The 22,556-nt window shown below is 52.3% G+C and overlaps 51 non-coding genes across 51 annotated transcripts; 22 read left to right on the top strand and 29 right to left on the bottom strand.

Annotated features, from left to right (window-relative positions):
• Positions 1-118: 118 nt before the first annotated feature.
• Positions 119-190, bottom strand: Trnad-guc (transfer RNA aspartic acid (anticodon GUC)). The gene has a single exon. It is a non-coding gene; the product is annotated as a tRNA-Asp (tRNA).
• A 5,773-nt stretch (positions 191-5,963) lies between these two features.
• Trnai-uau (transfer RNA isoleucine (anticodon UAU)) lies at positions 5,964-6,058 on the bottom strand. Its single transcript is given in 2 exon segments — positions 5,964-6,002; positions 6,021-6,058. It is a non-coding gene; the product is annotated as a tRNA-Ile (tRNA).
• Positions 6,059-6,436: 378 nt separating this feature from the next.
• Trnar-acg (transfer RNA arginine (anticodon ACG)) lies at positions 6,437-6,509 on the top strand. The gene has a single exon. It is a non-coding gene; the product is annotated as a tRNA-Arg (tRNA).
• Positions 6,510-6,795: 286 nt separating this feature from the next.
• On the top strand, positions 6,796-6,867 carry Trnam-cau (transfer RNA methionine (anticodon CAU)). Its single transcript has one exon. It is a non-coding gene; the product is annotated as a tRNA-Met (tRNA).
• A 222-nt stretch (positions 6,868-7,089) lies between these two features.
• Positions 7,090-7,161, bottom strand: Trnad-guc (transfer RNA aspartic acid (anticodon GUC)). Its single transcript has one exon. It is a non-coding gene; the product is annotated as a tRNA-Asp (tRNA).
• A 286-nt stretch (positions 7,162-7,447) lies between these two features.
• On the bottom strand, positions 7,448-7,539 carry Trnai-uau (transfer RNA isoleucine (anticodon UAU)). Its single transcript is given in 2 exon segments — positions 7,448-7,483; positions 7,502-7,539. It is a non-coding gene; the product is annotated as a tRNA-Ile (tRNA).
• Positions 7,540-7,917: 378 nt separating this feature from the next.
• Trnar-acg (transfer RNA arginine (anticodon ACG)) lies at positions 7,918-7,990 on the top strand. Its single transcript has one exon. It is a non-coding gene; the product is annotated as a tRNA-Arg (tRNA).
• A 286-nt stretch (positions 7,991-8,276) lies between these two features.
• On the top strand, positions 8,277-8,348 carry Trnam-cau (transfer RNA methionine (anticodon CAU)). Its single transcript has one exon. It is a non-coding gene; the product is annotated as a tRNA-Met (tRNA).
• Positions 8,349-8,570: 222 nt separating this feature from the next.
• On the bottom strand, positions 8,571-8,642 carry Trnad-guc (transfer RNA aspartic acid (anticodon GUC)). The gene has a single exon. It is a non-coding gene; the product is annotated as a tRNA-Asp (tRNA).
• A 107-nt stretch (positions 8,643-8,749) lies between these two features.
• Positions 8,750-8,821, bottom strand: Trnad-guc (transfer RNA aspartic acid (anticodon GUC)). The gene has a single exon. It is a non-coding gene; the product is annotated as a tRNA-Asp (tRNA).
• A 107-nt stretch (positions 8,822-8,928) lies between these two features.
• Positions 8,929-9,020, bottom strand: Trnai-uau (transfer RNA isoleucine (anticodon UAU)). The gene is given in 2 exon segments: positions 8,929-8,964; positions 8,983-9,020. It is a non-coding gene; the product is annotated as a tRNA-Ile (tRNA).
• Positions 9,021-9,398: 378 nt separating this feature from the next.
• Trnar-acg (transfer RNA arginine (anticodon ACG)) lies at positions 9,399-9,471 on the top strand. Its single transcript has one exon. It is a non-coding gene; the product is annotated as a tRNA-Arg (tRNA).
• A 286-nt stretch (positions 9,472-9,757) lies between these two features.
• Positions 9,758-9,829, top strand: Trnam-cau (transfer RNA methionine (anticodon CAU)). The gene has a single exon. It is a non-coding gene; the product is annotated as a tRNA-Met (tRNA).
• Positions 9,830-10,051: 222 nt separating this feature from the next.
• On the bottom strand, positions 10,052-10,123 carry Trnad-guc (transfer RNA aspartic acid (anticodon GUC)). Its single transcript has one exon. It is a non-coding gene; the product is annotated as a tRNA-Asp (tRNA).
• A 107-nt stretch (positions 10,124-10,230) lies between these two features.
• Trnad-guc (transfer RNA aspartic acid (anticodon GUC)) lies at positions 10,231-10,302 on the bottom strand. The gene has a single exon. It is a non-coding gene; the product is annotated as a tRNA-Asp (tRNA).
• Positions 10,303-10,409: 107 nt separating this feature from the next.
• On the bottom strand, positions 10,410-10,501 carry Trnai-uau (transfer RNA isoleucine (anticodon UAU)). Its single transcript is given in 2 exon segments — positions 10,410-10,445; positions 10,464-10,501. It is a non-coding gene; the product is annotated as a tRNA-Ile (tRNA).
• A 378-nt stretch (positions 10,502-10,879) lies between these two features.
• Trnar-acg (transfer RNA arginine (anticodon ACG)) lies at positions 10,880-10,952 on the top strand. Its single transcript has one exon. It is a non-coding gene; the product is annotated as a tRNA-Arg (tRNA).
• Positions 10,953-11,238: 286 nt separating this feature from the next.
• Trnam-cau (transfer RNA methionine (anticodon CAU)) lies at positions 11,239-11,310 on the top strand. The gene has a single exon. It is a non-coding gene; the product is annotated as a tRNA-Met (tRNA).
• Positions 11,311-11,532: 222 nt separating this feature from the next.
• Trnad-guc (transfer RNA aspartic acid (anticodon GUC)) lies at positions 11,533-11,604 on the bottom strand. Its single transcript has one exon. It is a non-coding gene; the product is annotated as a tRNA-Asp (tRNA).
• A 286-nt stretch (positions 11,605-11,890) lies between these two features.
• Positions 11,891-11,982, bottom strand: Trnai-uau (transfer RNA isoleucine (anticodon UAU)). The gene is given in 2 exon segments: positions 11,891-11,926; positions 11,945-11,982. It is a non-coding gene; the product is annotated as a tRNA-Ile (tRNA).
• Positions 11,983-12,360: 378 nt separating this feature from the next.
• Trnar-acg (transfer RNA arginine (anticodon ACG)) lies at positions 12,361-12,433 on the top strand. Its single transcript has one exon. It is a non-coding gene; the product is annotated as a tRNA-Arg (tRNA).
• Positions 12,434-12,719: 286 nt separating this feature from the next.
• Positions 12,720-12,791, top strand: Trnam-cau (transfer RNA methionine (anticodon CAU)). The gene has a single exon. It is a non-coding gene; the product is annotated as a tRNA-Met (tRNA).
• Positions 12,792-13,013: 222 nt separating this feature from the next.
• On the bottom strand, positions 13,014-13,085 carry Trnad-guc (transfer RNA aspartic acid (anticodon GUC)). Its single transcript has one exon. It is a non-coding gene; the product is annotated as a tRNA-Asp (tRNA).
• A 107-nt stretch (positions 13,086-13,192) lies between these two features.
• On the bottom strand, positions 13,193-13,264 carry Trnad-guc (transfer RNA aspartic acid (anticodon GUC)). Its single transcript has one exon. It is a non-coding gene; the product is annotated as a tRNA-Asp (tRNA).
• Positions 13,265-13,371: 107 nt separating this feature from the next.
• On the bottom strand, positions 13,372-13,463 carry Trnai-uau (transfer RNA isoleucine (anticodon UAU)). Its single transcript is given in 2 exon segments — positions 13,372-13,407; positions 13,426-13,463. It is a non-coding gene; the product is annotated as a tRNA-Ile (tRNA).
• Positions 13,464-13,841: 378 nt separating this feature from the next.
• Positions 13,842-13,914, top strand: Trnar-acg (transfer RNA arginine (anticodon ACG)). The gene has a single exon. It is a non-coding gene; the product is annotated as a tRNA-Arg (tRNA).
• Positions 13,915-14,200: 286 nt separating this feature from the next.
• On the top strand, positions 14,201-14,272 carry Trnam-cau (transfer RNA methionine (anticodon CAU)). Its single transcript has one exon. It is a non-coding gene; the product is annotated as a tRNA-Met (tRNA).
• Positions 14,273-14,494: 222 nt separating this feature from the next.
• Positions 14,495-14,566, bottom strand: Trnad-guc (transfer RNA aspartic acid (anticodon GUC)). The gene has a single exon. It is a non-coding gene; the product is annotated as a tRNA-Asp (tRNA).
• Positions 14,567-14,673: 107 nt separating this feature from the next.
• Positions 14,674-14,745, bottom strand: Trnad-guc (transfer RNA aspartic acid (anticodon GUC)). Its single transcript has one exon. It is a non-coding gene; the product is annotated as a tRNA-Asp (tRNA).
• A 107-nt stretch (positions 14,746-14,852) lies between these two features.
• Trnai-uau (transfer RNA isoleucine (anticodon UAU)) lies at positions 14,853-14,944 on the bottom strand. The gene is given in 2 exon segments: positions 14,853-14,888; positions 14,907-14,944. It is a non-coding gene; the product is annotated as a tRNA-Ile (tRNA).
• A 378-nt stretch (positions 14,945-15,322) lies between these two features.
• On the top strand, positions 15,323-15,395 carry Trnar-acg (transfer RNA arginine (anticodon ACG)). Its single transcript has one exon. It is a non-coding gene; the product is annotated as a tRNA-Arg (tRNA).
• A 286-nt stretch (positions 15,396-15,681) lies between these two features.
• On the top strand, positions 15,682-15,753 carry Trnam-cau (transfer RNA methionine (anticodon CAU)). The gene has a single exon. It is a non-coding gene; the product is annotated as a tRNA-Met (tRNA).
• Positions 15,754-15,975: 222 nt separating this feature from the next.
• Positions 15,976-16,047, bottom strand: Trnad-guc (transfer RNA aspartic acid (anticodon GUC)). The gene has a single exon. It is a non-coding gene; the product is annotated as a tRNA-Asp (tRNA).
• Positions 16,048-16,333: 286 nt separating this feature from the next.
• Trnai-uau (transfer RNA isoleucine (anticodon UAU)) lies at positions 16,334-16,425 on the bottom strand. The gene is given in 2 exon segments: positions 16,334-16,369; positions 16,388-16,425. It is a non-coding gene; the product is annotated as a tRNA-Ile (tRNA).
• Positions 16,426-16,803: 378 nt separating this feature from the next.
• On the top strand, positions 16,804-16,876 carry Trnar-acg (transfer RNA arginine (anticodon ACG)). The gene has a single exon. It is a non-coding gene; the product is annotated as a tRNA-Arg (tRNA).
• A 286-nt stretch (positions 16,877-17,162) lies between these two features.
• Positions 17,163-17,234, top strand: Trnam-cau (transfer RNA methionine (anticodon CAU)). Its single transcript has one exon. It is a non-coding gene; the product is annotated as a tRNA-Met (tRNA).
• Positions 17,235-17,456: 222 nt separating this feature from the next.
• On the bottom strand, positions 17,457-17,528 carry Trnad-guc (transfer RNA aspartic acid (anticodon GUC)). The gene has a single exon. It is a non-coding gene; the product is annotated as a tRNA-Asp (tRNA).
• A 286-nt stretch (positions 17,529-17,814) lies between these two features.
• Trnai-uau (transfer RNA isoleucine (anticodon UAU)) lies at positions 17,815-17,906 on the bottom strand. Its single transcript is given in 2 exon segments — positions 17,815-17,850; positions 17,869-17,906. It is a non-coding gene; the product is annotated as a tRNA-Ile (tRNA).
• Positions 17,907-18,284: 378 nt separating this feature from the next.
• Positions 18,285-18,357, top strand: Trnar-acg (transfer RNA arginine (anticodon ACG)). Its single transcript has one exon. It is a non-coding gene; the product is annotated as a tRNA-Arg (tRNA).
• Positions 18,358-18,644: 287 nt separating this feature from the next.
• Trnam-cau (transfer RNA methionine (anticodon CAU)) lies at positions 18,645-18,716 on the top strand. Its single transcript has one exon. It is a non-coding gene; the product is annotated as a tRNA-Met (tRNA).
• A 222-nt stretch (positions 18,717-18,938) lies between these two features.
• Trnad-guc (transfer RNA aspartic acid (anticodon GUC)) lies at positions 18,939-19,010 on the bottom strand. The gene has a single exon. It is a non-coding gene; the product is annotated as a tRNA-Asp (tRNA).
• Positions 19,011-19,117: 107 nt separating this feature from the next.
• Trnad-guc (transfer RNA aspartic acid (anticodon GUC)) lies at positions 19,118-19,189 on the bottom strand. The gene has a single exon. It is a non-coding gene; the product is annotated as a tRNA-Asp (tRNA).
• A 107-nt stretch (positions 19,190-19,296) lies between these two features.
• Trnai-uau (transfer RNA isoleucine (anticodon UAU)) lies at positions 19,297-19,388 on the bottom strand. Its single transcript is given in 2 exon segments — positions 19,297-19,332; positions 19,351-19,388. It is a non-coding gene; the product is annotated as a tRNA-Ile (tRNA).
• A 378-nt stretch (positions 19,389-19,766) lies between these two features.
• Trnar-acg (transfer RNA arginine (anticodon ACG)) lies at positions 19,767-19,839 on the top strand. Its single transcript has one exon. It is a non-coding gene; the product is annotated as a tRNA-Arg (tRNA).
• Positions 19,840-20,126: 287 nt separating this feature from the next.
• On the top strand, positions 20,127-20,198 carry Trnam-cau (transfer RNA methionine (anticodon CAU)). The gene has a single exon. It is a non-coding gene; the product is annotated as a tRNA-Met (tRNA).
• A 222-nt stretch (positions 20,199-20,420) lies between these two features.
• Positions 20,421-20,492, bottom strand: Trnad-guc (transfer RNA aspartic acid (anticodon GUC)). The gene has a single exon. It is a non-coding gene; the product is annotated as a tRNA-Asp (tRNA).
• A 286-nt stretch (positions 20,493-20,778) lies between these two features.
• Positions 20,779-20,870, bottom strand: Trnai-uau (transfer RNA isoleucine (anticodon UAU)). The gene is given in 2 exon segments: positions 20,779-20,814; positions 20,833-20,870. It is a non-coding gene; the product is annotated as a tRNA-Ile (tRNA).
• A 378-nt stretch (positions 20,871-21,248) lies between these two features.
• On the top strand, positions 21,249-21,321 carry Trnar-acg (transfer RNA arginine (anticodon ACG)). Its single transcript has one exon. It is a non-coding gene; the product is annotated as a tRNA-Arg (tRNA).
• Positions 21,322-21,607: 286 nt separating this feature from the next.
• On the top strand, positions 21,608-21,679 carry Trnam-cau (transfer RNA methionine (anticodon CAU)). The gene has a single exon. It is a non-coding gene; the product is annotated as a tRNA-Met (tRNA).
• Positions 21,680-21,901: 222 nt separating this feature from the next.
• Trnad-guc (transfer RNA aspartic acid (anticodon GUC)) lies at positions 21,902-21,973 on the bottom strand. The gene has a single exon. It is a non-coding gene; the product is annotated as a tRNA-Asp (tRNA).
• A 286-nt stretch (positions 21,974-22,259) lies between these two features.
• Trnai-uau (transfer RNA isoleucine (anticodon UAU)) lies at positions 22,260-22,351 on the bottom strand. The gene is given in 2 exon segments: positions 22,260-22,295; positions 22,314-22,351. It is a non-coding gene; the product is annotated as a tRNA-Ile (tRNA).
• Positions 22,352-22,556: the final 205 nt, after the last annotated feature.

Raw genomic sequence — 22,556 nt, 5'->3', positions numbered from 1 at the left:
TGAAGAATGCGAGAACTACTTCCTAAGATGCATCATTTTTTAAGATTTTGCAGCAAGTTAATGCTCTTCCGTCCCACACGCGCACCACTCGAGCAGGTTTGTGAGATAAAAATCGCGTCTCCCCGGCGGGGAATCGAACCCCGGTCTCCCGCGTGACAGGCGGGGATACTAACCACTATACTACCGAGGATGCGATGGAGGCAGCTGTCTGTGTGGGAGACACTTGTTGCAAGTAGCTGTAAAAGGTCTGCACTAAGTTCGGCGACTGATAGTGCAATAATTAAAAATGTAGTGTGCCTCCCCGGCGGGGAATCGCACCCCGGTCTCCCGCGTGACAGGCGGGGATACAAACCACTATACTACCGAGGAAGACGCAACTAGCGCACATAATACACATTAATCTTGCTGACATAGCTGATACATCTGAAATGTAGCCTCCTGATGCTGTCAGAGACAGCTGCTACGAAATAAAAGTATGCCCCAGGTGAGGCTCGAACTCACAACCCCGGCATTGCTCACGGCTACTGCCTTATAAGTACCGTGCGCTAACCAATTGCGCCACTTTTTTTTTTTTTTTTTTTTTTTTTATTTTTTATTTTTTTTTTTTTTTTTTGTTAGCCTTAACCACTTTTTTTTTTTTTAGTCGAATGCTCTACGACTGTTTTTTTTTTATTTTACTTTTTTTTTTATTTTTATGTTTTTTTATTTGCCACTTTTTTTTAACCACTTTTTTTTAGTTTATTTTATTTTAGTTTTTTTTTTTTTTGTATTTTTTTGTTTTTTTTAACATCAAAATGAAGATGCCCCTCCTGGGCCAAAATCATATGGTTCCGTTCCGGAACGTATGTCCACTGGGGACAAGAGGGGGGGGGGGGGGGGTAGACTTTCCGACTTTCCGGACGCTAGGCCGTCTTCTCGATGCAAATTTATAACCGGTGAATTCGTAGAGGTCCTTTTTCTTTCTTTTTTTTTTTTTTTTTTTTTTTTATATTAAGGATGCATGGATTCTTGTTGTATCCTTACACAATTGTTACATGTGTAGATACCACCATCTCCATACAGCGATAGATAGACTAACTGCTCATGCCTATCGTCAACGGTTCACCAGAAAGTCTTCAAACACCTTAATAAGAAAATTGGCATAATGTTTCCGGTATGTCTGTGTTCGCTTCAGTATAGCGTGTTGGTTCTCCAAGAATGATCTGTACTCGCCAACGTCATGATCCGACGTGCTAAATAGGTAGTACACAGTTACCCCCATTAACCAATGTACTGCGTGTCTCTTCGTTCGTGGGTACGGGTTATCATCAGGGCAGAGTAGGGACATCATTGAAATGGCGTGCGGCGCCGTGCGTTGGATGAAGGCCAATAGGCGACAAAGCAGTTGCCACACTTCCTTTGCAGCCCCACAAACGAGCCGGTGGAGGTCCGTATCTTGCAGTTGGCACGTCGGGCACAGCGGCGATGCCGCGAGATGAATCTGGTGCAGACGTGACTGCGTTGGGTATTTACGATTCACGTAAAAGTACCACGTGGCCCGGGCCGCCGTCGGTAAGTTAGGGGGGTGGATATTGCACCAGACCGCAGTCCAGTCGTACCGGGGATACTTGCTTTCAACCACATTCCGTCGCTGTCGCAACATGAGGGTGCCGTACACACTCCGGACAGCGGGCAGGTCGTCAATACGCAGCATCTTCCGCAGGTAACTGTAGTCGAGCAGAAAAGTACGGCAGTGGCACAAGGCTGGTGGGATGTGGTGAATGTCGATCGGCGGGTCCAGGTTGGGTGGCACGATTTCCGTCAGGAGGAAGGAGATCAGACGGTTATGGTCGCGTTTCCAATGCCATAGCGTCAGTCGTACGAACAAAGCCAAGGCCTTGACGTATACATTGATGAGTCCGAGGCCGCCAGCTGTCAGCGGGAGAGTGAGCGTCGCGTTACTTACTTTAAAGAGATGTCCTTGGTTCACGTAATGGCCGAAGACTGCCTGGAGTCTGTCCGCTGTCGCCCGCGGCATGGGAAATATGCGCGCTATATATATAATCTTCGACACCAGGTAGGTGTTTACGAAGTCTACCTTTTGCAGCGCATCGAGGGACCGTAAGGTGTGTAGTCGGATACTGGCGCGGATATTGTGCAAGAGGCGTTTGTAGTTGAGAGCGATCGTGCGGCGCATATTCTGAGTGTACGTTACTCCCAAACATTTCATCGCTGTAAGCACCTTAATGCGGGTTGCTGGTTGCGCGGGTAACCCGCGTCCAATGTGCATAATTCCCGATTTCCGCCTGTTGAGCTGTGCACCAGCCGCTTTGCCATATCTCTCAATCAGATCTATTGCCATGTCAACCTCTGCGTTCGAACGTACGACGATGACGACATCATCCGCGTAAGCCCGGTACACAAATTTATCATCTCGCACAATGACGCCCCGTAGCGTTGTGTGGAGTTGAACCAACAGCGGCTCAATCGCGAGGGCAAACAAGCTCATGGAGAGGGGACACCCCTGTCGGACAGAGCAGTGTATCTGTACGGGTCCTGCCAAAAGTCCGTTTACTAAGACCATTGACTCTGATCCATGTAGAAGCCGCAAGACAGACGCAATGAGCCGTTGTGGAACACACATCGCCGTCATTGTTTCGCGGAGAAAGTCATGGCCGACTGCATCAAAGGCTTTTTCTAAGTCGACCGCAAGCATGGCACCTTGCATTCTACACGCATCTGCAATGGCTATCAGATCACGGTAATCACACAACGCCATATGAATAGCGCGATTGTCACCGACTCCAGTCTGGTCTTTTCCCGTTAACTGTGTAAGGGCCGACCGGAAGCGAAGGGCCAGGAGTCGTGCAAAGAGTTTATAATCACTGTTAAGCAGCGTTATCGGCCGGAACTGCTGCACAGAGTATCCGGACGATGTCTTCGGGACTGGAATGATGATTCCCTGCGTAAATTCGCGAGGGACTGCCACTTCAGGATTGAGTAGCTCCTGGCACAACTGTCGCAACATCGGCGTTAAGATACTTTGAAATTCTCTGTAGAATTCTATAGGCAGTCCATCGGGTCCAGGCGATTTATTCTTGCGACCCTTTGCCAAGGCCGTCGCCACTTCCTCTTCCGTCACATCTTCCTGCAGTGCATCGACAGTGGCGCGATCGAGTCGGCGCGGCAGTGCCATGAGTATGTCATTAAGGGCCTCTCGATCTGGTGTCTTCTGCGAGTACAGACTGGCATAATAATCCACGAACCCTTTTTTAATCTCGGCCTGTGTGGTTAACCGCTGGCCGTCCACCGTCCGAAGTGCCGTGATGAGTTTCCGTGTATACTGCCGCTTTTCCCCTACCACGTGGTGCAATGAGGGTCGTTCGTGCGCGACCTCATATCCCAGTCGTGCTCGAATGACGGTGCCATCCATCTTGTGGCGCATGAGATGCAACAGTTTGGCTTTGACGCGGTTGATTTCTACAAGACTAACCGGTCGTTGTGCGGGACGGTTGTACATGTCACGGAGGACACTAAAGTAAAATTCCACCGTGGTATTGTACCATTGCATCCTATCGCGGGAGTAGTTCATTAGTGTCCTCCTCAAGGCCGGTTTGGCGCAATGGATCCACCAGAGGAGCACCGACGGATAGGCGGGTGTGCGACGTAAGCATTTCGTCCAGGTGTCGGTGACTTGTACACGGCAATCACGTTCCTGCAGAACAGCGACATTCAATTTCCACAATCCTCTACCGCGATAGGTTGACTGGCGCGCCAGAGTGATGGTGCAGATATACGCCAAATGATCTGAAAAGATCGTCGGCCAGAGTTCCGACTGCTGAAGACGGAGACGAAGCTCGCGCGACGTATATATGCGGTCCAGGCGGCTCGCTGACGTTGCCGTAAAGTACGTGAACCCCGGCGCGTCTCCATGGAGGCAGGTCCATGTGTCCTGCAAGGCCATGTCACGTATAACGGCAGAGAGCTCCGGGCATGTGTTGTAGTTCGGCGTCTGGTCGCGGGGTGACAGCACGCAGTTGAAGTCACCGCCGAAAACGACGTGATCGTACCTGCCCGCGAACAGGGGCATTATGTCAGTCCTATAGAATTCCGAGCGGGCGCCTCTATTACTTGAGCCAGATGGAGCGTAGACATTGATAACGCGGACGCCAGCGAGCGTAAGCGCTGTACCTCTCGCCGGAGGTAGAAACGCAACGTCCGTAACTTCGAGACCCTCTTTGGTTAAGATGGCGGTGCCCAGTTCGTGCGCAGTACCAGGATGGACATGAGCGGTATATGTGCGCAAGGACTGGAGATCCGACTCCCTGACCTCCTGTAACAGGGCGATATCGACTTCCGCGGCTCGTAACATGTCACTGAGAAGCTGCAGTTTACGAGCACTGCTGATTTTATTAATGTTGATTGTCGCTATGCGATACGCCTGTTGAGGGTCCATTGGGCACAACTCTGCGACACCGTCAGCTTTTAGGTTCGCTGTCCTTCCTCCGAGCCGTCGACCGGCTCACTTGAACCCGGTCGTAGTGCGTTACCCATGGTACCATGGGTGTCGTCCACGGCCAGTGGTTGGTCCGTCGTTCCAACATCCTGATCTAACTCAACATCATCAGCCCAATTTACTTCATCATGCACAGGGGCGGTGCGGTGCATGTTCGGAAGTTTTCGATCCAGCTCATCACATGGTTCAAGGGGTCGCGTCGTACTCACGTCCATGGGGGTCACACTGCAGGCGTCAACGCCACAGTGACCTGGGGGGCTTGCCACTCGCTGCGGAGGGGCCAGGTCTGTTGCAGAACTCGTCGCCGGAGTGCCGCGCTGCGTTTGTGCAATCCGTGTTGCTTTTTCACGATATGGGCGAGCTGCTTCGCCGGCATCTGGGGGCGCGATACGTTGTTTCTTGCGCTTCTTTTGTTGGTGCCGTGAAGTATGGGATTCCTCAACGTCTGAAGGTTGAGATTGTCCCACACTAGGTGTTTCGGAGTCCGCTCCCGTCTCGGGCGTCACGTCAGATACCACGTCCATCACTTCCGTCCGCGGAGGTTCCACACGCTCGGAGACATCCGGACTGGGGGCGTCTGACGCCGGCCGCACAGACTGGTCGACCACCGGGGCATCCTGCTGCATGGGCGACTCCTGTGATGCAGCGGGAGGATCGGGAACAGCGGGGAATGGCACCACAGCACCTCGCGCAGCCGCGACATACGTAAGTGGCCAAGCTTGGGACCGCTGCGGATCGAGGTTCGCGCCCACCGGCAATTGTGCAATACGTCGTTGTAAACACTCCGATCGAACGTGACCTTCCTTTCCACAACCAGAGCATGTACGAGGTTGTCCATCATACATGACGATCGCTCTGCAGCCACAAACGTATACATAGGAAGGGATATGCTTCTGAAGGTCGATTCTCACTTGACGTACGCCATTAAGGACAGGGTAAGTCTCAAAGCTCAACCACTTCTCCTCCGTATGGGCGAGGACCGTCCCATACTGTTGCAGGGCCGAAGTTACTTGGTGGGCAGTCACCTCAAATGGTAATTCAAAGACACGTACCGTTCTGATTCCAATGCCCGCTGGTTCCACAAGGACTGTCCCTACATTGCCGTCGGAGTGAAGGAACTTATAAGAGCCTCCCGACGTCCGAATCAGCCGGTCACAGCAATCGTCATTGATAAGTTTCACATATACAACACTTGCCACTATCGAAAGATGAATACCAAATAGTTCGTTGGGATCTAATTTCACTACCTCTCTCAAAAAACGTTCAACTTCAAGCGCTTTTGGTCGGGCAAAACGGTTCTCGAATGTGAACTTTACTGTCGACTTTCGTAAAGAATGAGCCATGTGAACGTTTCCTATGTACGATGGACGATGCGCCGCTAGCACAACACTCACCGACTCCGCTAAGCTGCTGGTCGCGGCTAGGACGTAAACAGCACGTCCGCGCCGCACGGCTTCTCAAGCCCGACTGCCCCCCCAGGTGAGGCTCGAACTCACAACCCCGGCATTGCTCACGGCTACTGCCTTATAAGTACCGTGCGCTAACCAATTGCGCCACTGGGGCTACAGCAAAACGCTCTCAGTTAGCCATATTCGCATTGCTGCAAACCAGTGGTGGCTACAAAAACATATGATCGCCACCTGCGGCCATACTGCGACTTTGGCACCTAAGTACGAACGCTTCGTGCTATTCGTGTTTGATATGCTACGCTTACATGCACATCAACCGCCTCTCGTCATCGAAAAAATGCAGAAAAACGCGCGCCTTGCCTCGTGCTACCTGTCGAACAGCGAGCGCAGATGTGTGGCAAGCTCCAAGCTCTGCAGGCGCACCGCGACCACGCAGCTGGACGAGTGGTGCCTTCCTTGGGAGCTTGATGAGCCCTGGAGAACACGTTTCTTAGCGAATTGCACTTGCCTTGTAGCGAGAAATGCTGCCACTGGCCCTGTGGCGCAACGGATAACGCGTCTGACTACGGATCAGAGGATTCCAGGTTCGAATCCTGGCAGGGTCGGCATTTTGTTAGTTGCCAACGCGTAGCTGGGCAGTGGATTTCGTATGTCGCCGCATCGTGCAGTGCTTTGTTACTCCTGTGCATCTCGCAGCTGCATGTCGAGGCGATCGTGGTAAATATCGCTGCGTGCAAGCGTCAGCGTAGCGTCAGTCGAGCAAAGTCGAGACAAGTCAAGCTGAGAGCTGTAGGAGATGTACGCAATCAAATGTAGGCGTGTGAAAGCGACGCAGACAACACTGCCCAAGTGTCCCACGTGATGTGACGAAGAGCCAGTATACCCCCACACAGCAGAGTGGCGCAGTGGAAGCGTGCTGGGCCCATAACCCAGAGGTCCGTGGATCGAAACCACGCTCTGCTAAAATTATTTCTTTTCCTGATTGTGTCGGGCTCGATTATTACGCCTAGAGAGTCGGCTGGGGGCATTGATTCAGCCTCAAAAGCAAACCCAGTAATTCTGAAGTGTGAAGAATGCGAGAACTACTTCCTAAGATGCATCATTTTTTAAGATTTTGCAGCAAGTTAATGCTCTTCCGTCCCACACGCGCACCACTCGAGCAGGTTTGTGAGATAAAAATCGCGTCTCCCCGGCGGGGAATCGAACCCCGGTCTCCCGCGTGACAGGCGGGGATACTAACCACTATACTACCGAGGATGCGATGGAGGCAGCTGTCTGTGTGGGAGACACTTGTTGCAAGTAGCTGTAAAAGGTCTGCACTAAGTTCGGCGACTGATAGTGCAATAATTAAAAATGTAGTGTGCCTCCCCGGCGGGGAATCGCACCCCGGTCTCCCGCGTGACAGGCGGGGATACAAACCACTATACTACCGAGGAAGACGCAACTAGCGCACATAATACACATTAATCTTGCTGACATAGCTGATACATCTGAAATGTAGCCTCCTGATGCTGTCAGAGACAGCTGCTACGAAATAAAAGTATGCCCCAGGTGAGGCTCGAACTCACAACCCCGGCATTGCTCACGGCTACTGCCTTATAAGTACCGTGCGCTAACCAATTGCGCCACTGGGGCTACAGCAAAACGCTCTCAGTTAGCCATATTCGCATTGCTGCAAACCAGTGGTGGCTACAAAAACATATGATCGCCACCTGCGGCCATACTGCGACTTTGGCACCTAAGTACGAACGCTTCGTGCCATTCGTGTTTGATATGCTACGCTTACATGCACATCAACCGCCTCTCGTCATCGAAAAAATGCAGAAAAACGCGCGCCTTGCCTCGTGCTACCTGTCGAACAGCGAGCGCAGATGTGTGGCAAGCTCCAAGCTCTGCAGGCGCACCGCGACCACGCAGCTGGACGAGTGGTGCCTTCCTTGGGAGCTTGATGAGCCCTGGAGAACACGTTTCTTAGCGAATTGCACTTGCCTTGTAGCGAGAAATGCTGCCACTGGCCCTGTGGCGCAACGGATAACGCGTCTGACTACGGATCAGAAGATTCCAGGTTCGAATCCTGGCAGGGTCGGCATTTTGTTAGTTGCCAACGCGTAGCTGGGCAGTGGATTTCGTATGTCGCCGCATCGTGCAGTGCTTTGTTACTCCTGTGCATCTCGCAGCTGCATGTCGAGGCGATCGTGGTAAATATCGCTGCGTGCAAGCGTCAGCGTAGCGTCAGTCGAGCAAAGTCGAGACAAGTCAAGCTGAGAGCTGTAGGAGATGTACGCAATCAAATGTAGGCGTGTGAAAGCGACGCAGACAACACTGCCCAAGTGTCCCACGTGATGTGACGAAGAGCCAGTATACCCCCACACAGCAGAGTGGCGCAGTGGAAGCGTGCTGGGCCCATAACCCAGAGGTCCGTGGATCGAAACCACGCTCTGCTAAAATTATTTCTTTTCCTGATTGTGTCGGGCTCGATTATTACGCCTAGAGAGTCGGCTGGGGGCATTGATTCAGCCTCAAAAGCAAACCCAGTAATTCTGAAGTGTGAAGAATGCGAGAACTACTTCCTAAGATGCATCATTTTTTAAGATTTTGCAGCAAGTTAATGCTCTTCCGTCCCACACGCGCACCACTCGAGCAGGTTTGTGAGATAAAAATCGCGTCTCCCCGGCGGGGAATCGAACCCCGGTCTCCCGCGTGACAGGCGGGGATACTAACCACTATACTACCGAGGATGCGATGGAGGCAGCTGTCTGTGTGGGAGACACTTGTTGCAAGTAGCTGTAAAAGGTCTGCACTAAGTTCGGCGACTGATAGTGCAATAATTAAAAATGTAGTGTGCCTCCCCGGCGGGGAATCGAACCCCGGTCTCCCGCGTGACAGGCGGGGATACAAACCACTATACTACCGAGGAAGACGCAACTAGCGCACATAATACACATTAATCTTGCTGACATAGCTGATACATCTGAAATGTAGCCTCCTGATGCTGTCAGAGACAGCTGCTACGAAATAAAAGTATGCCCCAGGTGAGGCTCGAACTCACAACCCCGGCATTGCTCACGGCTACTGCCTTATAAGTACCGTGCGCTAACCAATTGCGCCACTGGGGCTACAGCAAAACGCTCTCAGTTAGCCATATTCGCATTGCTGCAAACCAGTGGTGGCTACAAAAACATATGATCGCCACCTGCGGCCATACTGCGACTTTGGCACCTAAGTACGAACGCTTCGTGCTATTCGTGTTTGATATGCTACGCTTACATGCACATCAACCGCCTCTCGTCATCGAAAAAATGCAGAAAAACGCGCGCCTTGCCTCGTGCTACCTGTCGAACAGCGAGCGCAGATGTGTGGCAAGCTCCAAGCTCTGCAGGCGCACCGCGACCACGCAGCTGGACGAGTGGTGCCTTCCTTGGGAGCTTGATGAGCCCTGGAGAACACGTTTCTTAGCGAATTGCACTTGCCTTGTAGCGAGAAGTGCTGCCACTGGCCCTGTGGCGCAACGGATAACGCGTCTGACTACGGATCAGAAGATTCCAGGTTCGAATCCTGGCAGGGTCGGCATTTTGTTAGTTGCCAACGCGTAGCTGGGCAGTGGATTTCGTATGTCGCCGCATCGTGCAGTGCTTTGTTACTCCTGTGCATCTCGCAGCTGCATGTCGAGGCGATCGTGGTAAATATCGCTGCGTGCAAGCGTCAGCGTAGCGTCAGTCGAGCAAAGTCGAGACAAGTCAAGCTGAGAGCTGTAGGAGATGTACGCAATCAAATGTAGGCGTGTGAAAGCGACGCAGACAACACTGCCCAAGTGTCCCACGTGATGTGACGAAGAGCCAGTATACCCCCACACAGCAGAGTGGCGCAGTGGAAGCGTGCTGGGCCCATAACCCAGAGGTCCGTGGATCGAAACCACGCTCTGCTAAAATTATTTCTTTTCCTGATTGTGTCGGGCTCGATTATTACGCCTAGAGAGTCGGCTGGGGGCATTGATTCAGCCTCAAAAGCAAACCCAGTAATTCTGAAGTGTGAAGAATGCGAGAACTACTTCCTAAGATGCATCATTTTTTAAGATTTTGCAGCAAGTTAATGCTCTTCCGTCCCACACGCGCACCACTCGAGCAGGTTTGTGAGATAAAAATCGCGTCTCCCCGGCGGGGAATCGAACCCCGGTCTCCCGCGTGACAGGCGGGGATACTAACCACTATACTACCGAGGATGCGATGGAGGCAGCTGTCTGTGTGGGAGACACTTGTTGCAAGTAGCTGTAAAAGGTCTGCACTAAGTTCGGCGACTGATAGTGCAATAATTAAAAATGTAGTGTGCCTCCCCGGCGGGGAATCGAACCCCGGTCTCCCGCGTGACAGGCGGGGATACAAACCACTATACTACCGAGGAAGACGCAACTAGCGCACATAATACACATTAATCTTGCTGACATAGCTGATACATCTGAAATGTAGCCTCCTGATGCTGTCAGAGACAGCTGCTACGAAATAAAAGTATGCCCCAGGTGAGGCTCGAACTCACAACCCCGGCATTGCTCACGGCTACTGCCTTATAAGTACCGTGCGCTAACCAATTGCGCCACTGGGGCTACAGCAAAACGCTCTCAGTTAGCCATATTCGCATTGCTGCAAACCAGTGGTGGCTACAAAAACATATGATCGCCACCTGCGGCCATACTGCGACTTTGGCACCTAAGTACGAACGCTTCGTGCCATTCGTGTTTGATATGCTACGCTTACATGCACATCAACCGCCTCTCGTCATCGAAAAAATGCAGAAAAACGCGCGCCTTGCCTCGTGCTACCTGTCGAACAGCGAGCGCAGATGTGTGGCAAGCTCCAAGCTCTGCAGGCGCACCGCGACCACGCAGCTGGACGAGTGGTGCCTTCCTTGGGAGCTTGATGAGCCCTGGAGAACACGTTTCTTAGCGAATTGCACTTGCCTTGTAGCGAGAAATGCTGCCACTGGCCCTGTGGCGCAACGGATAACGCGTCTGACTACGGATCAGAAGATTCCAGGTTCGAATCCTGGCAGGGTCGGCATTTTGTTAGTTGCCAACGCGTAGCTGGGCAGTGGATTTCGTATGTCGCCGCATCGTGCAGTGCTTTGTTACTCCTGTGCATCTCACAGCTGCATGTCGAGGCGATCGTGGTAAATATCGCTGCGTGCAAGCGTCAGCGTAGCGTCAGTCGAGCAAAGTCGAGACAAGTCAAGCTGAGAGCTGTAGGAGATGTACGCAATCAAATGTAGGCGTGTGAAAGCGACGCAGACAACACTGCCCAAGTGTCCCACGTGATGTGACGAAGAGCCAGTATACCCCCACACAGCAGAGTGGCGCAGTGGAAGCGTGCTGGGCCCATAACCCAGAGGTCCGTGGATCGAAACCACGCTCTGCTAAAATTATTTCTTTTCCTGATTGTGTCGGGCTCGATTATTACGCCTAGAGAGTCGGCTGGGGGCATTGATTCAGCCTCAAAAGCAAACCCAGTAATTCTGAAGTGTGAAGAATGCGAGAACTACTTCCTAAGATGCATCATTTTTTAAGATTTTGCAGCAAGTTAATGCTCTTCCGTCCCACACGCGCACCACTCGAGCAGGTTTGTGAGATAAAAATCGCGTCTCCCCGGCGGGGAATCGAACCCCGGTCTCCCGCGTGACAGGCGGGGATACTAACCACTATACTACCGAGGATGCGATGGAGGCAGCTGTCTGTGTGGGAGACACTTGTTGCAAGTAGCTGTAAAAGGTCTGCACTAAGTTCGGCGACTGATAGTGCAATAATTAAAAATGTAGTGTGCCTCCCCGGCGGGGAATCGCACCCCGGTCTCCCGCGTGACAGGCGGGGATACAAACCACTATACTACCGAGGAAGACGCAACTAGCGCACATAATACACATTAATCTTGCTGACATAGCTGATACATCTGAAATGTAGCCTCCTGATGCTGTCAGAGACAGCTGCTACGAAATAAAAGTATGCCCCAGGTGAGGCTCGAACTCACAACCCCGGCATTGCTCACGGCTACTGCCTTATAAGTACCGTGCGCTAACCAATTGCGCCACTGGGGCTACAGCAAAACGCTCTCAGTTAGCCATATTCGCATTGCTGCAAACCAGTGGTGGCTACAAAAACATATGATCGCCACCTGCGGCCATACTGCGACTTTGGCACCTAAGTACGAACGCTTCGTGCCATTCGTGTTTGATATGCTACGCTTACATGCACATCAACCGCCTCTCGTCATCGAAAAAATGCAGAAAAACGCGCGCCTTGCCTCGTGCTACCTGTCGAACAGCGAGCGCAGATGTGTGGCAAGCTCCAAGCTCTGCAGGCGCACCGCGACCACGCAGCTGGACGAGTGGTGCCTTCCTTGGGAGCTTGATGAGCCCTGGAGAACACGTTTCTTAGCGAATTGCACTTGCCTTGTAGCGAGAAATGCTGCCACTGGCCCTGTGGCGCAACGGATAACGCGTCTGACTACGGATCAGAAGATTCCAGGTTCGAATCCTGGCAGGGTCGGCATTTTGTTAGTTGCCAACGCGTAGCTGGGCAGTGGATTTCGTATGTCGCCGCATCGTGCAGTGCTTTGTTACTCCTGTGCATCTCGCAGCTGCATGTCGAGGCGATCGTGGTAAATATCGCTGCGTGCAAGCGTCAGCGTAGCGTCAGTCGAGCAAAGTCGAGACAAGTCAAGCTGAGAGCTGTAGGAGATGTACGCAATCAAATGTAGGCGTGTGAAAGCGACGCAGACAACACTGCCCAAGTGTCCCACGTGATGTGACGAAGAGCCAGTATACCCCCACACAGCAGAGTGGCGCAGTGGAAGCGTGCTGGGCCCATAACCCAGAGGTCCGTGGATCGAAACCACGCTCTGCTAAAATTATTTCTTTTCCTGATTGTGTCGGGCTCGATTATTACGCCTAGAGAGTCGGCTGGGGGCATTGATTCAGCCTCAAAAGCAAACCCAGTAATTCTGAAGTGTGAAGAATGCGAGAACTACTTCCTAAGATGCATCATTTTTTAAGATTTTGCAGCAAGTTAATGCTCTTCCGTCCCACACGCGCACCACTCGAGCAGGTTTGTGAGATAAAAATCGCGTCTCCCCGGCGGGGAATCGAACCCCGGTCTCCCGCGTGACAGGCGGGGATACTAACCACTATACTACCGAGGATGCGATGGAGGCAGCTGTCTGTGTGGGAGACACTTGTTGCAAGTAGCTGTAAAAGGTCTGCACTAAGTTCGGCGACTGATAGTGCAATAATTAAAAATGTAGTGTGCCTCCCCGGCGGGGAATCGAACCCCGGTCTCCCGCGTGACAGGCGGGGATACAAACCACTATACTACCGAGGAAGACGCAACTAGCGCACATAATACACATTAATCTTGCTGACATAGCTGATACATCTGAAATGTAGCCTCCTGATGCTGTCAGAGACAGCTGCTACGAAATAAAAGTATGCCCCAGGTGAGGCTCGAACTCACAACCCCGGCATTGCTCACGGCTACTGCCTTATAAGTACCGTGCGCTAACCAATTGCGCCACTGGGGCTACAGCAAAACGCTCTCAGTTAGCCATATTCGCATTGCTGCAAACCAGTGGTGGCTACAAAAACATATGATCGCCACCTGCGGCCATACTGCGACTTTGGCACCTAAGTACGAACGCTTCGTGCCATTCGTGTTTGATATGCTACGCTTACATGCACATCAACCGCCTCTCGTCATCGAAAAAATGCAGAAAAACGCGCGCCTTGCCTCGTGCTACCTGTCGAACAGCGAGCGCAGATGTGTGGCAAGCTCCAAGCTCTGCAGGCGCACCGCGACCACGCAGCTGGACGAGTGGTGCCTTCCTTGGGAGCTTGATGAGCCCTGGAGAACACGTTTCTTAGCGAATTGCACTTGCCTTGTAGCGAGAAATGCTGCCACTGGCCCTGTGGCGCAACGGATAACGCGTCTGACTACGGATCAGAAGATTCCAGGTTCGAATCCTGGCAGGGTCGGCATTTTGTTAGTTGCCAACGCGTAGCTGGGCAGTGGATTTCGTATGTCGCCGCATCGTGCAGTGCTTTGTTACTCCTGTGCATCTCGCAGCTGCATGTCGAGGCGATCGTGGTAAATATCGCTGCGTGCAAGCGTCAGCGTAGCGTCAGTCGAGCAAAGTCGAGACAAGTCAAGCTGAGAGCTGTAGGAGATGTACGCAATCAAATGTAGGCGTGTGAAAGCGACGCAGACAACACTGCCCAAGTGTCCCACGTGATGTGACGAAGAGCCAGTATACCCCCACACAGCAGAGTGGCGCAGTGGAAGCGTGCTGGGCCCATAACCCAGAGGTCCGTGGATCGAAACCACGCTCTGCTAAAATTATTTCTTTTCCTGATTGTGTCGGGCTCGATTATTACGCCTAGAGAGTCGGCTGGGGGCATTGATTCAGCCTCAAAAGCAAACCCAGTAATTCTGAAGTGTGAAGAATGCGAGAACTACTTCCTAAGATGCATCATTTTTTAAGATTTTGCAGCAAGTTAATGCTCTTCCGTCCCACACGCGCACCACTCGAGCAGGTTTGTGAGATAAAAATCGCGTCTCCCCGGCGGGGAATCGAACCCCGGTCTCCCGCGTGACAGGCGGGGATACTAACCACTATACTACCGAGGATGCGATGGAGGCAGCTGTCTGTGTGGGAGACACTTGTTGCAAGTAGCTGTAAAAGGTCTGCACTAAGTTCGGCGACTGATAGTGCAATAATTAAAAATGTAGTGTGCCTCCCCGGCGGGGAATCGAACCCCGGTCTCCCGCGTGACAGGCGGGGATACAAACCACTATACTACCGAGGAAGACGCAACTAGCGCACATAATACACATTAATCTTGCTGACATAGCTGATACATCTGAAATGTAGCCTCCTGATGCTGTCAGAGACAGCTGCTACGAAATAAAAGTATGCCCCAGGTGAGGCTCGAACTCACAACCCCGGCATTGCTCACGGCTACTGCCTTATAAGTACCGTGCGCTAACCAATTGCGCCACTGGGGCTACAGCAAAACGCTCTCAGTTAGCCATATTCGCATTGCTGCAAACCAGTGGTGGCTACAAAAACATATGATCGCCACCTGCGGCCATACTGCGACTTTGGCACCTAAGTACGAACGCTTCGTGCTATTCGTGTTTGATATGCTACGCTTACATGCACATCAACCGCCTCTCGTCATCGAAAAAATGCAGAAAAACGCGCGCCTTGCCTCGTGCTACCTGTCGAACAGCGAGCGCAGATGTGTGGCAAGCTCCAAGCTCTGCAGGCGCACCGCGACCACGCAGCTGGACGAGTGGTGCCTTCCTTGGGAGCTTGATGAGCCCTGGAGAACACGTTTCTTAGCGAATTGCACTTGCCTTGTAGCGAGAAATGCTGCCACTGGCCCTGTGGCGCAACGGATAACGCGTCTGACTACGGATCAGAAGATTCCAGGTTCGAATCCTGGCAGGGTCGGCATTTTGTTAGTTGCCAACGCGTAGCTGGGCAGTGGATTTCGTATGTCGCCGCATCGTGCAGTGCTTTGTTACTCCTGTGCATCTCGCAGCTGCATGTCGAGGCGATCGTGGTAAATATCGCTGCGTGCAAGCGTCAGCGTAGCGTCAGTCGAGCAAAGTCGAGACAAGTCAAGCTGAGAGCTGTAGGAGATGTACGCAATCAAATGTAGGCGTGTGAAAGCGACGCAGACAACACTGCCCAAGTGTCCCACGTGATGTGACGAAGAGCCAGTATACCCCCACACAGCAGAGTGGCGCAGTGGAAGCGTGCTGGGCCCATAACCCAGAGGTCCGTGGATCGAAACCACGCTCTGCTAAAATTATTTCTTTTCCTGATTGTGTCGGGCTCGATTATTACGCCTAGAGAGTCGGCTGGGGGCATTGATTCAGCCTCAAAAGCAAACCCAGTAATTCTGAAGTGTGAAGAATGCGAGAACTACTTCCTAAGATGCATCATTTTTTAAGATTTTGCAGCAAGTTAATGCTCTTCCGTCCCACACGCGCACCACTCGAGCAGGTTTGTGAGATAAAAATCGCGTCTCCCCGGCGGGGAATCGAACCCCGGTCTCCCGCGTGACAGGCGGGGATACTAACCACTATACTACCGAGGATGCGATGGAGGCAGCTGTCTGTGTGGGAGACACTTGTTGCAAGTAGCTGTAAAAGGTCTGCACTAAGTTCGGCGACTGATAGTGCAATAATTAAAAATGTAGTGTGCCTCCCCGGCGGGGAATCGCACCCCGGTCTCCCGCGTGACAGGCGGGGATACAAACCACTATACTACCGAGGAAGACGCAACTAGCGCACATAATACACATTAATCTTGCTGACATAGCTGATACATCTGAAATGTAGCCTCCTGATGCTGTCAGAGACAGCTGCTACGAAATAAAAGTATGCCCCAGGTGAGGCTCGAACTCACAACCCCGGCATTGCTCACGGCTACTGCCTTATAAGTACCGTGCGCTAACCAATTGCGCCACTGGGGCTACAGCAAAACGCTCTCAGTTAGCCATATTCGCATTGCTGCAAACCAGTGGTGGCTACAAAAACATATGATCGCCACCTGCGGCCATACTGCGACTTTGGCACCTAAGTACGAACGCTTCGTGCTATTCGTGTTTGATATGCTACGCTTACATGCACATCAACCGCCTCTCGTCATCGAAAAAATGCAGAAAAACGCGCGCCTTGCCTCGTGCTACCTGTCGAACAGCGAGCGCAGATGTGTGGCAAGCTCCAAGCTCTGCAGGCGCACCGCGACCACGCAGCTGGACGAGTGGTGCCTTCCTTGGGAGCTTGATGAGCCCTGGAGAACACGTTTCTTAGCGAATTGCACTTGCCTTGTAGCGAGAAATGCTGCCACTGGCCCTGTGGCGCAACGGATAACGCGTCTGACTACGGATCAGAAGATTCCAGGTTCGAATCCTGGCAGGGTCGGCATTTTGTTAGTTGCCAACGCGTAGCTGGGCAGTGGATTTCGTATGTCGCCGCATCGTGCAGTGCTTTGTTACTCCTGTGCATCTCGCAGCTGCATGTCGAGGCGATCGTGGTAAATATCGCTGCGTGCAAGCGTCAGCGTAGCGTCAGTCGAGCAAAGTCGAGACAAGTCAAGCTGAGAGCTGTAGGAGATGTACGCAATCAAATGTAGGCGTGTGAAAGCGACGCAGACAACACTGCCCAAGTGTCCCACGTGATGTGACGAAGAGCCAGTATACCCCCACACAGCAGAGTGGCGCAGTGGAAGCGTGCTGGGCCCATAACCCAGAGGTCCGTGGATCGAAACCACGCTCTGCTAAAATTATTTCTTTTCCTGATTGTGTCGGGCTCGATTATTACGCCTAGAGAGTCGGCTGGGGGCATTGATTCAGCCTCAAAAGCAAACCCAGTAATTCTGAAGTGTGAAGAATGCGAGAACTACTTCCTAAGATGCATCATTTTTTAAGATTTTGCAGCAAGTTAATGCTCTTCCGTCCCACACGCGCACCACTCGAGCAGGTTTGTGAGATAAAAATCGCGTCTCCCCGGCGGGGAATCGAACCCCGGTCTCCCGCGTGACAGGCGGGGATAGTAACCACTATACTACCGAGGATGCGATGGAGGCAGCTGTCTGTGTGGGAGACACTTGTTGCAAGTAGCTGTAAAAGGTCTGCACTAAGTTCGGCGACTGATAGTGCAATAATTAAAAATGTAGTGTGCCTCCCCGGCGGGGAATCGCACCCCGGTCTCCCGCGTGACAGGCGGGGATACAAACCACTATACTACCGAGGAAGACGCAACTAGCGCACATAATACACATTAATCTTGCTGACATAGCTGATACATCTGAAATGTAGCCTCCTGATGCTGTCAGAGACAGCTGCTACGAAATAAAAGTATGCCCCAGGTGAGGCTCGAACTCACAACCCCGGCATTGCTCACGGCTACTGCCTTATAAGTACCGTGCGCTAACCAATTGCGCCACTGGGGCTACAGCAAAACGCTCTCAGTTAGCCATATTCGCATTGCTGCAAACCAGTGGTGGCTACAAAAACATATGATCGCCACCTGCGGCCATACTGCGACTTTGGCACCTAAGTACGAACGCTTCGTGCTATTCGTGTTTGATATGCTACGCTTACATGCACATCAACCGCCTCTCGTCATCGAAAAAATGCAGAAAAACGCGCGCCTTGCCTCGTGCTACCTGTCGAACAGCGAGCGCAGATGTGTGGCAAGCTCCAAGCTCTGCAGGCGCACCGCGACCACGCAGCTGGACGAGTGGTGCCTTCCTTGGGAGCTTGATGAGCCCTGGAGAACACGTTTCTTAGCGAATTGCACTTGCCTTGTAGCGAGAAATGCTGCCACTGGCCCTGTGGCGCAACGGATAACGCGTCTGACTACGGATCAGAAGATTCCAGGTTCGAATCCTGGCAGGGTCGGCATTTTGTTAGTTGCCAACGCGTAGCTGGGCAGTGGATTTCGTATGTCGCCGCATCGTGCAGTGCTTTGTTACTCCTGTGCATCTCGCAGCTGCATGTCGAGGCGATCGTGGTAAATATCGCTGCGTGCAAGCGTCAGCGTAGCGTCAGTCGAGCAAAAGTCGAGACAAGTCAAGCTGAGAGCTGTAGGAGATGTACGCAATCAAATGTAGGCGTGTGAAAGCGACGCAGACAACACTGCCCAAGTGTCCCACGTGATGTGACGAAGAGCCAGTATACCCCCACACAGCAGAGTGGCGCAGTGGAAGCGTGCTGGGCCCATAACCCAGAGGTCCGTGGATCGAAACCACGCTCTGCTAAAATTATTTCTTTTCCTGATTGTGTCGGGCTCGATTATTACGCCTAGAGAGTCGGCTGGGGGCATTGATTCAGCCTCAAAAGCAAACCCAGTAATTCTGAAGTGTGAAGAATGCGAGAACTACTTCCTAAGATGCATCATTTTTTAAGATTTTGCAGCAAGTTAATGCTCTTCCGTCCCACACGCGCACCACTCGAGCAGGTTTGTGAGATAAAAATCGCGTCTCCCCGGCGGGGAATCGAACCCCGGTCTCCCGCGTGACAGGCGGGGATACTAACCACTATACTACCGAGGATGCGATGGAGGCAGCTGTCTGTGTGGGAGACACTTGTTGCAAGTAGCTGTAAAAGGTCTGCACTAAGTTCGGCGACTGATAGTGCAATAATTAAAAATGTAGTGTGCCTCCCCGGCGGGGAATCGAACCCCGGTCTCCCGCGTGACAGGCGGGGATACAAACCACTATACTACCGAGGAAGACGCAACTAGCGCACATAATACACATTAATCTTGCTGACATAGCTGATACATCTGAAATGTAGCCTCCTGATGCTGTCAGAGACAGCTGCTACGAAATAAAAGTATGCCCCAGGTGAGGCTCGAACTCACAACCCCGGCATTGCTCACGGCTACTGCCTTATAAGTACCGTGCGCTAACCAATTGCGCCACTGGGGCTACAGCAAAACGCTCTCAGTTAGCCATATTCGCATTGCTGCAAACCAGTGGTGGCTACAAAAACATATGATCGCCACCTGCGGCCATACTGCGACTTTGGCACCTAAGTACGAACGCTTCGTGCTATTCGTGTTTGATATGCTACGCTTACATGCACATCAACCGCCTCTCGTCATCGAAAAAATGCAGAAAAACGCGCGCCTTGCCTCGTGCTACCTGTCGAACAGCGAGCGCAGATGTGTGGCAAGCTCCAAGCTCTGCAGGCGCACCGCGACCACGCAGCTGGACGAGTGGTGCCTTCCTTGGGAGCTTGATGAGCCCTGGAGAACACGTTTCTTAGCGAATTGCACTTGCCTTGTAGCGAGAAATGCTGCCACTGGCCCTGTGGCGCAACGGATAACGCGTCTGACTACGGATCAGAAGATTCCAGGTTCGAATCCTGGCAGGGTCGGCATTTTGTTAGTTGCCAACGCGTAGCTGGGCAGTGGATTTCGTATGTCGCCGCATCGTGCAGTGCTTTGTTACTCCTGTGCATCTCGCAGCTGCATGTCGAGGCGATCGTGGTAAATATCGCTGCGTGCAAGCGTCAGCGTAGCGTCAGTCGAGCAAAAGTCGAGACAAGTCAAGCTGAGAGCTGTAGGAGATGTACGCAATCAAATGTAGGCGTGTGAAAGCGACGCAGACAACACTGCCCAAGTGTCCCACGTGATGTGACGAAGAGCCAGTATACCCCCACACAGCAGAGTGGCGCAGTGGAAGCGTGCTGGGCCCATAACCCAGAGGTCCGTGGATCGAAACCACGCTCTGCTAAAATTATTTCTTTTCCTGATTGTGTCGGGCTCGATTATTACGCCTAGAGAGTCGGCTGGGGGCATTGATTCAGCCTCAAAAGCAAACCCAGTAATTCTGAAGTGTGAAGAATGCGAGAACTACTTCCTAAGATGCATCATTTTTTAAGATTTTGCAGCAAGTTAATGCTCTTCCGTCCCACACGCGCACCACTCGAGCAGGTTTGTGAGATAAAAATCGCGTCTCCCCGGCGGGGAATCGAACCCCGGTCTCCCGCGTGACAGGCGGGGATACTAACCACTATACTACCGAGGATGCGATGGAGGCAGCTGTCTGTGTGGGAGACACTTGTTGCAAGTAGCTGTAAAAGGTCTGCACTAAGTTCGGCGACTGATAGTGCAATAATTAAAAATGTAGTGTGCCTCCCCGGCGGGGAATCGCACCCCGGTCTCCCGCGTGACAGGCGGGGATACAAACCACTATACTACCGAGGAAGACGCAACTAGCGCACATAATACACATTAATCTTGCTGACATAGCTGATACATCTGAAATGTAGCCTCCTGATGCTGTCAGAGACAGCTGCTACGAAATAAAAGTATGCCCCAGGTGAGGCTCGAACTCACAACCCCGGCATTGCTCACGGCTACTGCCTTATAAGTACCGTGCGCTAACCAATTGCGCCACTGGGGCTACAGCAAAACGCTCTCAGTTAGCCATATTCGCATTGCTGCAAACCAGTGGTGGCTACAAAAACATATGATCGCCACCTGCGGCCATACTGCGACTTTGGCACCTAAGTACGAACGCTTCGTGCTATTCGTGTTTGATATGCTACGCTTACATGCACATCAACCGCCTCTCGTCATCGAAAAAATGCAGAAAAACGCGCGCCTTGCCTCGTGCTACCTGTCGAACAGCGAGCGCAGATGTGTGGCAAGCTCCAAGCTCTGCAGGCGCACCGCGACCACGCAGCTGGACGAGTGGTGCCTTCCTTGGGAGCTTGATGAGCCCTGGAGAACACGTTTCTTAGCGAATTGCACTTGCCTTGTAGCGAGAAATGCTGCCACTGGCCCTGTGGCGCAACGGATAACGCGTCTGACTACGGATCAGAAGATTCCAGGTTCGAATCCTGGCAGGGTCGGCATTTTGTTAGTTGCCAACGCGTAGCTGGGCAGTGGATTTCGTATGTCGCCGCATCGTGCAGTGCTTTGTTACTCCTGTGCATCTCGCAGCTGCATGTCGAGGCGATCGTGGTAAATATCGCTGCGTGCAAGCGTCAGCGTAGCGTCAGTCGAGCAAAGTCGAGACAAGTCAAGCTGAGAGCTGTAGGAGATGTACGCAATCAAATGTAGGCGTGTGAAAGCGACGCAGACAACACTGCCCAAGTGTCCCACGTGATGTGACGAAGAGCCAGTATACCCCCACACAGCAGAGTGGCGCAGTGGAAGCGTGCTGGGCCCATAACCCAGAGGTCCGTGGATCGAAACCACGCTCTGCTAAAATTATTTCTTTTCCTGATTGTGTCGGGCTCGATTATTACGCCTAGAGAGTCGGCTGGGGGCATTGATTCAGCCTCAAAAGCAAACCCAGTAATTCTGAAGTGTGAAGAATGCGAGAACTACTTCCTAAGATGCATCATTTTTTAAGATTTTGCAGCAAGTTAATGCTCTTCCGTCCCACACGCGCACCACTCGAGCAGGTTTGTGAGATAAAAATCGCGTCTCCCCGGCGGGGAATCGAACCCCGGTCTCCCGCGTGACAGGCGGGGATACTAACCACTATACTACCGAGGATGCGATGGAGGCAGCTGTCTGTGTGGGAGACACTTGTTGCAAGTAGCTGTAAAAGGTCTGCACTAAGTTCGGCGACTGATAGTGCAATAATTAAAAATGTAGTGTGCCTCCCCGGCGGGGAATCGCACCCCGGTCTCCCGCGTGACAGGCGGGGATACAAACCACTATACTACCGAGGAAGACGCAACTAGCGCACATAATACACATTAATCTTGCTGACATAGCTGATACATCTGAAATGTAGCCTCCTGATGCTGTCAGAGACAGCTGCTACGAAATAAAAGTATGCCCCAGGTGAGGCTCGAACTCACAACCCCGGCATTGCTCACGGCTACTGCCTTATAAGTACCGTGCGCTAACCAATTGCGCCACTGGGGCTACAGCAAAACGCTCTCAGTTAGCCATATTCGCATTGCTGCAAACCAGTGGTGGCTACAAAAACATATGATCGCCACCTGCGGCCATACTGCGACTTTGGCACCTAAGTACGAACGCTTCGTGCTATTCGTGTTTGATATGCTACGCTTACATGCACATCAACCGCCTCTCGTCATCGAAAAAATGCAGAAAAACGCGCGCCTTG

The sequence above is a fragment of the Schistocerca nitens genome, unplaced genomic scaffold, assembly GCF_023898315.1.
Source record: "Schistocerca nitens isolate TAMUIC-IGC-003100 unplaced genomic scaffold, iqSchNite1.1 HiC_scaffold_366, whole genome shotgun sequence".
NCBI lineage: Eukaryota > Metazoa > Arthropoda > Insecta > Orthoptera > Acrididae > Schistocerca > Schistocerca nitens.
Note: the sequence above shows the minus strand (reverse complement) of the source record. Positions and strands in the feature narration are given on the sequence as shown.